Genomic DNA, 12548 nt, shown 5'->3' with positions numbered 1-12548 from the left:
GACATCAAGAAAAATGAGGACATCGCAGGTGTCACATTCGGAAACACTCAGATAAAACTAGCGGCATATGCCGACGACATCTTAATAGCCACAGAACACCCAACCCTATCAATTAAGGGGCTTATGTCCTCCATCAATAAGTACTCGGCATTGTCCGGCTATAAGTTAAACAAGGACAAATCCGAAGTTAAACCCCTTAATGTACATACTACCAAAGAGGTCCTTGGAAATTCAGGTCTAGCCTGGCAACCGGATGTCATTAAGTACCTAGGAATAGAATTCACCGACAACATACTAAGTACACTCAAGCACAATGAATCGACCACACTAGCGAAAATTAAAAGAATCTTGGATGGTTGGTCGCCGCGATTCATTACATGGTGGGGTCGGATAGAGACGATAAAAATGATGATCTCCCCATTGGTCAATTACCTGAGCTCGATGCTTCCCCTAACGCTCTCTAACGATTTCCACTCAAAACTGGATAAGGTAATTACCTCCTTCCTCTGGCAGGGAAAAAAAGCCAGGATCAGCATGAAAAAGCTACGACTAGATAAATCCTTGGGTGGCGTCAATCTGGCCGACTTTAGACTATACCAGACCGCCTTCCTGGCCAGGCAAGGTGCGATCTGGCTAACACCACAGCCTGATTACACACCTGTGTGGTTACACATCGAAAAATCCCTAGTGGAAGGCCTTGACCCCTCCTCCCTCCTTACCATCAAAGTGCGTCCCGATATCGACTCTAATATCATATTTAAAAACACCAAGAACTCCCTCCTCCATATAAGTAAATCTCTACCCCATCAATTTCGCAATTCAAAGTGGGAATCTCTATGGCGGAATAACGCTATAACATACAAAGGTAAACCGCTGTATAATCCTTCTTGGATCAGGAAGGGAATACACTTCCCTCACCACCTCTACGAGGGCCAAACACCACTCACATTCAAGGAATTACAGGATAGATTTCAACTCGAGAACATGGACTTCTACTATTTTCTACAAGTTAAGGTGGCCCTAACCAAAGCAAACTTGGGCAACACATCCCCCTCACTCCCTGGCCTTTTATCCACCCTTAATAGACTTGGCCACCAGGTATCCAGAATGTACAAAATGATCAAACCACAGACATCTAACCTGGTCTCTGCATTACAATCCTATTGGGAAGCTTTTTCCTCCACTCCCACATCTGATAACGAGTGGGCCAGAATTTGGGAATCGACCACAAGACACAAAATTAGCCCAACTCTATCCCAAACTAAATTCTGGCTCCTACACAAAGCCTTTTGGACCCCCAGGAGACTTTTTCTGCACAACATCAAAGACAATGACTCCTGCTGGAACTGTTTGGAAGCGGGAGGAGACCTTGAACATCTAATATTTAAATGCCCCCGGGTTGCCACATACTGGGACAGGATATTTGACTTTGTTAACAAAGCCCTGCACGTTTCTCTCCCGAGAGAATTTGCTACTCTAGTTATGGGTTCTTCCAAAGCTGTCACTTTAAATGAAAATGACCAAGCCCTACTTGATCTTTTACTGACGGCGGCGGTTAAAGTCATAACGTCCAACTGGAAAAATACAGCCAAAGCCTCCTTCCCCCATTGGCTCAACTGGGTTTCTAACCTCAGGGGTGCCGATACCATTGCACTTGCCTCTCACCCATGGCGCCCACAACACAGGAAATTATGGGTCTCACTTGACGCTCACTTTGATCTCTTCAAACCTCCGTGAGACACCTAAAACTTTGTTGTGGCAAGCAACTTCTCAATATGTCATTTGATGGTTGTGATTCACCCTGCTGTGCTACATGACCGATCTATCTGTCGGCTGACATATCCCTTCGTGTTGTACGGACTTGATGCTTAATTGTCATTTTCTTTATTTACCTGCTTACTTTTTTCCCCCCGCATGTTATGTTTACTCCATATTATGTTACTTCACCGCTTCTCGATTTATTATGTACTTGTACCATGGACTTTATCTGCTATTATTTGTTCTGTTCATATCACTACCAAACTCTCTCAATAAAAAATTTTGTGAAATAAAAAAAAAGAATTTGAGGTAAGTAAGTTAATATAAATTTTTTAATAATATCCAAATTTTTAAAGTGATTTTTTATGTTAGTATATGTGTGAAAAGTGTATATTTATTTTATAATTTATTTTAATTAATTAATGTTATGGTATTTAATTTTAGCGTAATATAATTCTGTAGCGGGTTGTGGGTTTATAGGGGAATAGGGTGGGAAGTAATTTAATGATAATTTATTAAATATGTTAATTTATTTATTGGTATTTATTTTGAATTAATTGTTAATTGGTAAATAATTAAAATATAATTGGTAATACATTTTAATGAATTGATTAATAGATAATTATGTTAATTTTATTAATGTATTTTCTGTAGCGGGTTGTGGGTTTAAAGGAGAATAGGGTGGGAAGTAATTTAATTATGAATAATTAATTTTTTTTATTTATTTATTGGTATTTATTTTGAATTATTTGTTATTGAATTTTTTAATTGGTAATTAAATAAAATATAATTGGTAATTAATTTTAATTAATTTATTAATTGATAATTATGTTAATTTTATTAATTTATTTTCTATGGCGGGTTGTGTGTTTATAGGGGAATAGGGTGGGAAGTAATTTAATTGTAATTAATTTAATATTTTTATTTATTTATTGTTTTGTTGTAATTTTTAATGATTTTTTAATTGTTAATTAATTAATTAATTGGTAAATAATTTGTATTAATAGGTAATACTTTTTAATAATTAATTTGTATTTGTATTTTTAATTGATTAATTATTATATTATATAAAATTGTTAATTACTTTTAATTAATTTATAATTGGTATTAATATTTAATTTATTTTTATTCATATATGAAGTATTTACTTTCCCTACTGTTGCACTCTCTGGAGTGGGAATAGTAATTTTTACCCCTACGCTATCCAACGTTTTACCTACTGTTGCACTCTCTGGAGTGGGAAATATTAATGTTACCCTCACGCTATCCAACGCTTTCCCTACTGTTGAACTCACTGGAGTGGGAATAGTAAATTTTATGCCTACGCTATCCAATGCTTTCCCTACTGTTTCACTCCCTGGAGTGGGAATAGTAATTTTTACCCCTACGCTATCCAACTCTTTCCCTACTGTTGCACTCACTGGAGTGGGAATAGTAATTTTTACCTCTACGCTATCCAACGCTTTCCCTACTGTTGCACTCTCTGGAGTGGGAATAGTAATTTTTACCCTCCCGCTATCCAATGCTTTCCCTACTGTTGCACTCACTGGAGTGGGAATAGTAAATTGTATGCCTACGCTATCCTACAGTTTCCCACCTGTTGCTCTCTCTGGAGTGGGAATAGTAATTTTTACCCCTACGCTATCCAACGCTTTCCCTACTGTTGCACTCACTGGTGTGGGAATAGTCATTTTTACCTCTACGCTATCCAACGCTTTCCCTACTGTTGCACTCTCTGGAGTGGGAATAGTCATTTTTACCCTCTCGCTATCCAATGCTTTCCCTACTGTTGCACTCACTGGAGTGGGAATAGTAAATTTTATGCCTACGCTATCCAACGCTTTCCCTACTGTTGCACTCTCTGGAGTGGGAATAGTAATTTTTACCCCTACGCTATCCAACGCTTTCCCTACTGTTGCACTCACTGGAGTGGGAATAATAATTTTTTTTAGCCTACGCTATCCAACGCTTTCCCTACTGTTGCACTCACTGGAGTGGAAATAGTAATGTTTACCCTCCCGCTATCCAACTCTTTCCCTACTGTTGCACTCACTGGAGTGGGAATAGTAATTTTTACTGCTACGCTATCCAATGTTTTCTATACTGTTGCACTCCCTGGAGTGGTAATAGTAAATTTAACCCTCCTGCTAACCTACGGTAAAAATATTGTACATTTTTTATTAATATTATGTTAAGATATATATGTATTAAAACATTAAATTGTTTTTTTGTTACATTAATTATTTATTATTTTTAAGGTTATTTAAGTATTTTAAGTATGTTTAAGTTAATTATATTTATTATTTCATTAATTTTCAATTACTTTTAAGACATTTAAAAAATTCGATATTTTGACTAACTATATTTTTTACAGCGATATTTTTGATTCGATATTTTTGTACTTACCTGTTTGGAGATAGGGATTCGATATTTTTGCATTCTATATTTTTTACTCGATAATTTGGTAAGTCTATATTTGTGTCATCGATATTCTTTCAGTGATCCAGCAAAAACACATGAGGCACAGCAAAAATGGAAGGGAGACCCACGCCAATGGTGCCAAGTCTAACACGTGTCCCCTCCAGCTGAAATGTGGGGAGAACTACCCTACTTCCTGGGAGTTCTCATCACTAAGGCGGAAAAATCTGGACAGACCATCAGCGTTGGCGTGTTCTGTACCAGGGCGGTGTTCCACCATAAAGTCCATACCCTGTAGGGAAATGGACCACCTCAACAACTTTGGATTCTCACCCCTCAGCTGCATCAACCATCTGAGGGGCCTGTGGTCTGTCTGAACCAGGAAGTGAGTCCCAAACAGGTATGTTCTCAGTTTCTTCAGTGCCCAGACCACAGCAAATGCCACACGCTCAATAGCACTCCTCCTCTGTTCCCATGGAAGTAACCTCCTATTAATGAAGGCTACAGGTTGATCTAGGCACTCTTCATTCATCTGTGATAAAACAGCCCCCAACACCATGCTCTGAAGTGTCTGTTTGAACGATGAACTCTTTGCACATGGCAATTTTCAGGGCCTCAAAAGCTTTCTGACAGGTGTCAGTCCAAATCACTTTCTTGGGCTGCTTCTTGTAAGTCAGCTCTGTCAAGGGTGCAATCATGTTGCCATACCCCTTGACAAACCTCCTGCAGTACCCTGTGAGTCCTAAATAGGCCCTCACCTCTGTCTGGGTTTTGGGGGTTTCCCAAGCCAGGATGGTTTCAATCTTGGGATATAGGGGCGCCACCTGGCCGCTCCTAACTTGGTGTCCTAAGTACACCACAGAACCCTGCCCGATCTGGCACTTACTCGCCTTGATCGTGAGGCCTGCCTTCCGCATCTATTATGGACTTTTGGAATATGAATTGACTACAGAATGTTTTTTGATCTATATGCCTTATTGGAAATAATAGTTCATGTTTTCTCACGTTGTAATTTGCTTTGGAGATATACGATTGACTATTTCATGTCAGAACACATCGCTTATATGAATCCTTAATGCTGCTTTAAAGTAATATTGACACCTCTATGAATTCATGTTCACCTATGTAACTTTGACTATCATATGTTAAATGATCTGATAATGTACATGTATGTATACAGCCACGATAATGTGGATGGAAACCAAATGAATGATGGAATCATGTAAAAGATCCTTTAGAGATTAGGCGACTTTATTAATCTTTTGCTCACTGTCTTTTTCTTGTTTTCTCTTGTTTTTTTCTTATCTTCAACTCTCTTTTTCCTTCTTGATTCGGTTTAAATTTTGAATTTTTCATTTAACATGTTCTTTTCATGGTGATTTAGGTGGAGGGTTGGTCGTCTATCATTCTACGTGTTATAATAATCTGTTACATTGGAAACCCCTCAGTTTACACAATATGGTGCCTAATTTTGTAGTTGATAGCGAGCATACATCGGAACACTGTATGAATATGGCGCCGATGCGGGACGCTATTTTTCACTTTATCGTCTTGTTATGTTATGTTATGTTATGTTAAATTAATTTGTAGAGCGCGCTAACACCATTAGGTTCCTTGGCGCTGTTCGGAGAGAGCAGAGAGAGACAGAACTAACATAACAATAAATAAAAGTTATTTGTAGGCTTCAATGAAAAGGTGAGTTTTGAGGGAGGATCTGAAACTGGAATAGGGGAAGGATAGCCTGAGCGGGAGAGGTAAAGAATTCCAAAAGGACGGGGCTAGGAAGGAGAACCTAAGGCCACCGTGTTTCTTCCGCTTGAATCTGGGGACAGATAAAAGGGCCATGAGGGAGGACCGGAGGGTACGGGAGGGGACATAGTGATGAAGCAGAGAAGAAATGAAAGCGGGGCCCTGACCAGAGAGGGATTTGAAGATGGTACAGCCCAGCTTGAATTTGCAACGAGCAGAGACCGGAAGCCAGTGGAGATCCTTTAAAAGCGGTTGGACATGTTGGTCTCTCGGCTGGTGATAAATCAGACGGGCGGCCTGATTTTGAATCAGCTGTAGTCTCCTAAGTTGGTAAACAGGGATGCCTACATATAATGCATTTGCGTAGTCAAGCCTAGACATGACTAACGCAAGTAAGGCCAAAATGAGGGCATCGGTGGTAAGTAGGCGAGCGATCTTGCGTATCTTCCTGAGCTGGAAATGACTAGAGGAGACTACGGCACTAATCTGGGGTGTCATCGATAGATCGTTGCTGATGACAACGCCCAGACTTTTTGCTGAATTGACAGGACAAGGCGGGGTACCCAGGCTGGCCGGCCAAAAGGAGGGATGCCAAGGATTGGAGGGTCCCCCGACAAGCACCAGCTCGGTCTTGTCGGGGTTAAGTTTCAGGTGATTTGCACCCATCCAATCACTGATGAAACAAAGGACATTTTGAAAGGTGGAGATGGATTCGGACCCGGAGTCAATGGTGAAGACCAATTGAATGTCATCCGCATAGTTAAATGCGGAGACATTAAAACGGTGAAGGGAACGGATTAATGGGGCCAAATATAAATTAAAAAGAAGAGGGGATAGGGAAGGGCCCTGAGGGACACCACAGGTCAGCTCGACTTGAGAGGCGGAGAACTGAGACAGCCTGACGGCCTGATGGCGGTGGGTCAGGAAAGAGCGCACCCAATCCAGGGCAATGCCCTGGATGCCAGCCTCTCTGACACGGTCGACCAGGATGTCATGGTCGACCGTGTCAAAGGCGGCTGACAGATCCAAAAGGACCAGGGCCTGACAGATGTTAGTGTCAGCGCCCCTGCGGAGTTCGTCCATCACAGAGAGGATGACTGCTTCTGTGGAATGTGCTGGTCTAAATCCAGCCTGCTGGGGGTCCAAGACACAGGAGTCCTCCACAAAAGAAGTAAGGGTTTGGGTAACGTGAGACTCCAAAACCTTGCTGAGGAAAGGGAGGAGGGAAATTGGGCAATAGTTGCTCATGTTGGACTGGTCAGCCGTGGGTTTTTTCAAGATAGCGACCACTTCTGCCCGTTTAAAAGATCCTGGGACCACCCCCATAGTCAAGGAGTTATTTAGAAGAGCTAAAGGGGGGTCCGGGCATGAAGTGAAGGCTTCTCGTAAGGCCGACAGGGGGCAACAGTCGCTGGGAGATCCGGAGGAGACTTTAAACAAAAGAGAAAGGAATTTGTCTTTAGAAATGAGTGGAAGCTGGGTGAGGGTGTCGGTGCGATGGAGAAGGGGAGGAGTAGAAGGGGGGGAAGCAGGTGAGACGTGGACAGAAATGCTGGTTTTAATTTTGACAATTTTGTCCAGAAAAAATTGATTCAGAGAATCACACAATAGCTGGGAAGGGAGAGGAGCGATGGTGACTCTCGCCGGATTCGATAATTCCTCAACAATAGAAAAGATGTCTTTGGACTTGTTGATGGAATTCAAGATCATATTGGAGAAATAACAAGATTTAGCCCTGGCTATGGCAGACTTGTATTCTCTCAGCTGAGAAGAGAAGACAACTTTAGACTGTGAAGAATAGTCTCGACGCCAGCGTCTTTCGGCCTGACGAAGACTAAGTTTCAGTGCCTTAAGTTCCTCGGTGAACCACCTATGGGCGTCATGATTTCGCCGCGTTTTAACAGGTTTTAAAGGTGCCACCGAGTCAGCGGCGGAGACCAGCCAGTGGACAAGATTGTCAGACTGAGAGTCAATAGAAATAGAGGGTTCCATAATAGAGGAGGCAGATGAGCTCAAAAGGGAGGTGAATTTGTTAATGTCAGCCTTGTTCCAGTTGCGTGCCAGAAAGTTGGATTCTCGGGCAACACTAACCGGAGCAGGCTTGGCAAGGGAAAAGGTGATGAGTAAATGATCCGACCAAAGACAGGGGAGAACAAGGGGGGTGGAGATGTCCAGGGAAGAGGTCCATACCTGATCCAGAATATGACCTTTGGTGTGCGTGGGTGTGTGTATATGCTGGGTGCAATTGAAACCCAGCATAAGCTCAGAAAAGGCGAGGGAATCAGAGGTTTCGTGAGGGTCAGATGGCCAGTAATTAAAGTCGCCCAGGACCAAAACATTGGTGTTGTTGATGGTCAGCTGCGAGATAAGCTCGCCGAACTGGACTGAAAAGTTTGGCATGGATTGGGGAGGGCGGTAGACTAGGACACATACTAGAGAGGAGCCGGGTTGCTCCAACCTGAGTGCCAGACAGTCGACCATGGAAATACTAGTAATAGGCACCATGGAAAACCGGATTGGGTGCCTAATGATGGCTGCTACCCCACCGCCCACTTTGCCAGAGGGGCGGTTGGCTTGTAGAATGTAATATCCGGGGGGGATAGCCGCCAGGATATCGGGAGTGGAATCATCTGTGAGCCAGGTCTCGGTCAGGAATAGGATATCAGGCTGTTCCGATCCTAGAAGATAAAAGATGTCAGATTGATGGCCGACAAGAGACCGGGTGTTAAGGTACATCACAGATAAAGAAGGGTTGGGTCCTAGTCCCGGTATGGGAAGAGAGGACTTGCCGGAAGAGTCCGGAGGTGTATGAATAGGAAATGAAAGAGTGATCTCAGGAAATGTAGTCCTAGGAGCAAGCAAGCCACAAACAGCGTGTTTGACTGAGGGCTCGGGGGGGGGGAGCAGAATTGTGAAGGGAAATGATAAGTGAACGAGGAAGAATAAGGCTGGGAACAAAGTGAGGTGCCCCGTGCCCCGGCCTGCCGCGGACGGGCGCAGACGGGCTTAACTCAGGCGCAACTCCGTCTTGGAGGATACTCTGTCCGTTGATAGATTTTTGGATTTTAGGTTTTTTTCCCTCTCCTATTTCTATGTTCTGCCAAATATATAACCTCGAGACTGGTTATTAACTGTATTAAAACAACAGGAACTATTGGGCAAATTTAAAAATGCATCACTGTTTTTGGCCCATTGGATTTTAGAATTTAAACTATGAACGAATTAAAGAATGCGCGCATTAAAACACTTTTTTTATATACGATTTAATTTTTGTTTTTAATGTTTGGAGTAACTATACAGTCTATATAATATGGCGCTGATTTTGGAACTCGAGATTACGATGTTGTTAGGACGCTTAATCCCTCTTTGCGCTCGACTTATAGTGAGTTCGGATTTATAGCTTGTACAAACATGGCGCCGACGCGAGACGCCGTGGTTTACCTGATCGGTCTGGACGACACACAGTCCTTGGTAAGTCTTACAGTATTTGGGCTTTTCCCTGTTTTTATATTATTGTTTGATAATAATGCGTGAGTTCGAGACTATAACCGGCTTTCTGCACTAAGCGGATAAGTAGTGGGAGAATGTTAAAACTGTCCCGCCGGTTTTATTTAACCTCAGATTTACAAACCTGTACGGACCTAAGAACACACGCAAATATGGCCGGCTACTGACACAATATACTGAGAATATTCCTTCTTTGTGCCAACAATTATGTTAGAGATTATACTATCAACGGAGTCTAGATGTAAATTTTGGAGTTGCGAACTCGGATTAATATGCCTAATCTTTACAACTTCATTAGAATCTTGACCAAAGAATGGTCGAAAATAGTAGAGAATTTTCAAATATGCTGACAGATGATTTTTAGATGAGATGCGGTATCGAGGTCTTCTTTTTTAGTGATGTCTTTGTCTACTTCTTTTTGGAATCATTAGGTGCTTTACTGGTTCCTCCACATAGCCATCAGATGATAGGAATCCAAAGTGACCATCTTGGTGTACAATGTTAAATTGTGAAAACATTCCTCAATCTTTTATAATCTTGTGTACTTGGCCACCTTTAGAAATCTATTCTGATTCTTTTCTGTTTGGTATTTAAATGATCTAAAATCTTTTTTTGCTCATGATATGAAAATTTTGATTAACCCCTTCGCTGCGGGGGTTAATCCCCCGCTGTGCTGGGGGGAGGGGGGGCGCGCACAGCGCCCCCATGCTCATGACGAGCTGAGCTCGTCATGAGGCACGGCGCTCCTGTGCTCATGATGAGCTCAGCTCATCACAGGTGCATTACCTGCCGTGGAACGCTCAGCACAGCAGGGGAATTATCCCCGCATGCGAGCGTTCCACGGCTCATGACGAGCTGAGCTCGTCATGAGCACCAGAGCGCCGTGGCTCATGACGAGCTCAGCTCGTCATGAGCCTCGAAGAGGTTAAATATATTATGATATTCTAGCCCTGAAGAAGTCTGTGGTCGATCCCACTATAGCCGAAACACGTGTTGGCGGCTAGACCCTGTTGGGGAGATCATTTGTTGAATAAAAAGAAAAAGAAGAAACAAAGAATACACAACTTGCTTTTTTGATTGTATATATCTTATACTGTTTTTTAGCTCAGGATATATCTTTTGTTTACAATTTACAAGGTATTGATTTTTCTCTACCTGTTTGGCTGTTGGTGGATGGCCTTCGCCATATCCTTTGAGCTTGCCTTACTGTTTACATAGACACTCTATCACCATAGTCCAGCGCAACTATCACCCAGCCATCCAACTTTGTATATATTATTTGCCTTCCGCTGTGCCAACAACACTTCCCAGAGGTGGTGCAGATGTTCCTCCCAAGTGACACTGAACACTGCAATGTCATCAAATTAGGCGGCACTGAACTTATCCAGTTCAACCAACACCTGGTTGACCAACCTCTGAAAGGTGGCAGGGGCATTCTTCATCCCAAAGGGCATAACATGGAACAGGAAATGCCCATCTTGTCAGACTGCACCCCGCTCTTCGGGATCCGGATGATGCACAAAGGGGTCCACCTCCCCAAGCTTGGTTCGAAACGGTACCCAAAGCTTAGAGGCGGTATGGCGGTATGGCGAGGGAAAAATGTATAAGGCCGGGATGGTGCCGCCCGACAGGGGTCAACCTGAAACACAAAGGAACAACCTGTTACCACCACTCTCTGGCCCCTCACTACATAAGACTTCTCAAAGAAACCATAAGCGTACCTGGGATATACGTAACGGTGGGGAACAATCAACGCGGTCGCCTGACACTCTTATTGGGGTGGAACGACCTGAGTATTCCTACAATGATACAAGCACAGATTAAGACCTTCCTGCACTCTGACATACGATGCTATCCTTCGGCCTCCCTGTATAGTACCTACCAGCGCCTCACACCCCCATGTCACTATTGAGCCTTACAGGATCCGCCCTTCCTCGGTACAGTTTGTCTAGATACCGATGGTCAACCAAGTTCATACCTCTGTTCCGTCACAGAAGTAAATAGCGGACGTTCAAAGTTGCACCAGAGCCCAAATAAAAAGAAGAAACAGGAAACTATAAGTAAAAAAACAAATATCAAGCAAGGAGGGACTAATGGCCAGAAGCCCCAATTCCTACCGCTATCCTCCACTGGAGTCTTCCAAGTCACTGAGCTCCCATGATAACAGCAGTAGGCAATTCTTCCTTCAGTTGAGCGCTGCTCACAAAGATGTCCCTCTCCCCTCCGACCAAAGGAAACAAAAACAATGTTCAGCGTCCGTGTCTTCGCTCTAAACTAGCAAAGCACCACAGCGCTACCAGTGTGTCAGCCGACACGCCTCATCCAACTCCGGTTTCAATGGTGGTCCGTGTCTTCGCGCAGCTCCTTCCCTGCGAAGCACCACAGCCACACAACCACAGAGACCGCGTCTCTAACGCTTCCTCTCCGCCGCCGCTCAGTTCCCGACCCTGCCGGGTCAAACACCCTGTAGTTCGTGTCTTCGCTGCAATGTCGATGAATCACCACGACCAAACCAAGGAGACCGCGTCTCCGACGCTTCCCCTCTGAATCAGCTAAGTTCCCGACCCAGCCGGGTCGAACACCCTGGAGTCCGTGTCTTCGCGACGGTTTCGCCGAAGCACCACGGAACACCAGCAACTAACGGGAAGCCGCACCGTTAGTCTAGACGCCGATATCGAATCCAGTACAACCCGACTTCCGGGTTCCATTCCTATATGTAGGTTCCGCCCCTCGCCTCCTTGGCCTCCTGGGACATGTAGTCTCCAACCCTAGGTAGGCGCCATAGTTCGGGTCTCAAACCCTGACACATCTGGTGTGGAGAATGCTGATCTCTCCTTTGCCCCCTCAGTCAAGGCGATCTGCAAATACCCAGACGTCAAGTCCAATGTGCTGAGGTAACGCGCAGCCCCTAACCGATCAATGAGCTCATCAGCTCTGGGGATGGGGTGCGCGTCAGTCTTCATGACCGAATTGAGCCCTCGGTAGTCCACACAGAACTGGAGTTTGGGTGTGGCACCTGGCGCTGCAGCCTTTGGGTCCAAGACCACTGAGCTGGCCCAAGGACTGCTGGAGGACTCAATCACCCCTAGTGCAAGCATCTTTGAGACCTCCTCTTT

The sequence above is a fragment of the Lissotriton helveticus genome, chromosome 2_1 (genome assembly GCF_964261635.1).
Source record: "Lissotriton helveticus chromosome 2_1, aLisHel1.1, whole genome shotgun sequence".
NCBI classification, from domain to species: Eukaryota; Metazoa; Chordata; class Amphibia; order Caudata; family Salamandridae; genus Lissotriton; species Lissotriton helveticus.
The sequence above is the reverse complement of the archived record's forward strand: the minus strand, read 5'-3'. Positions refer to the sequence as shown.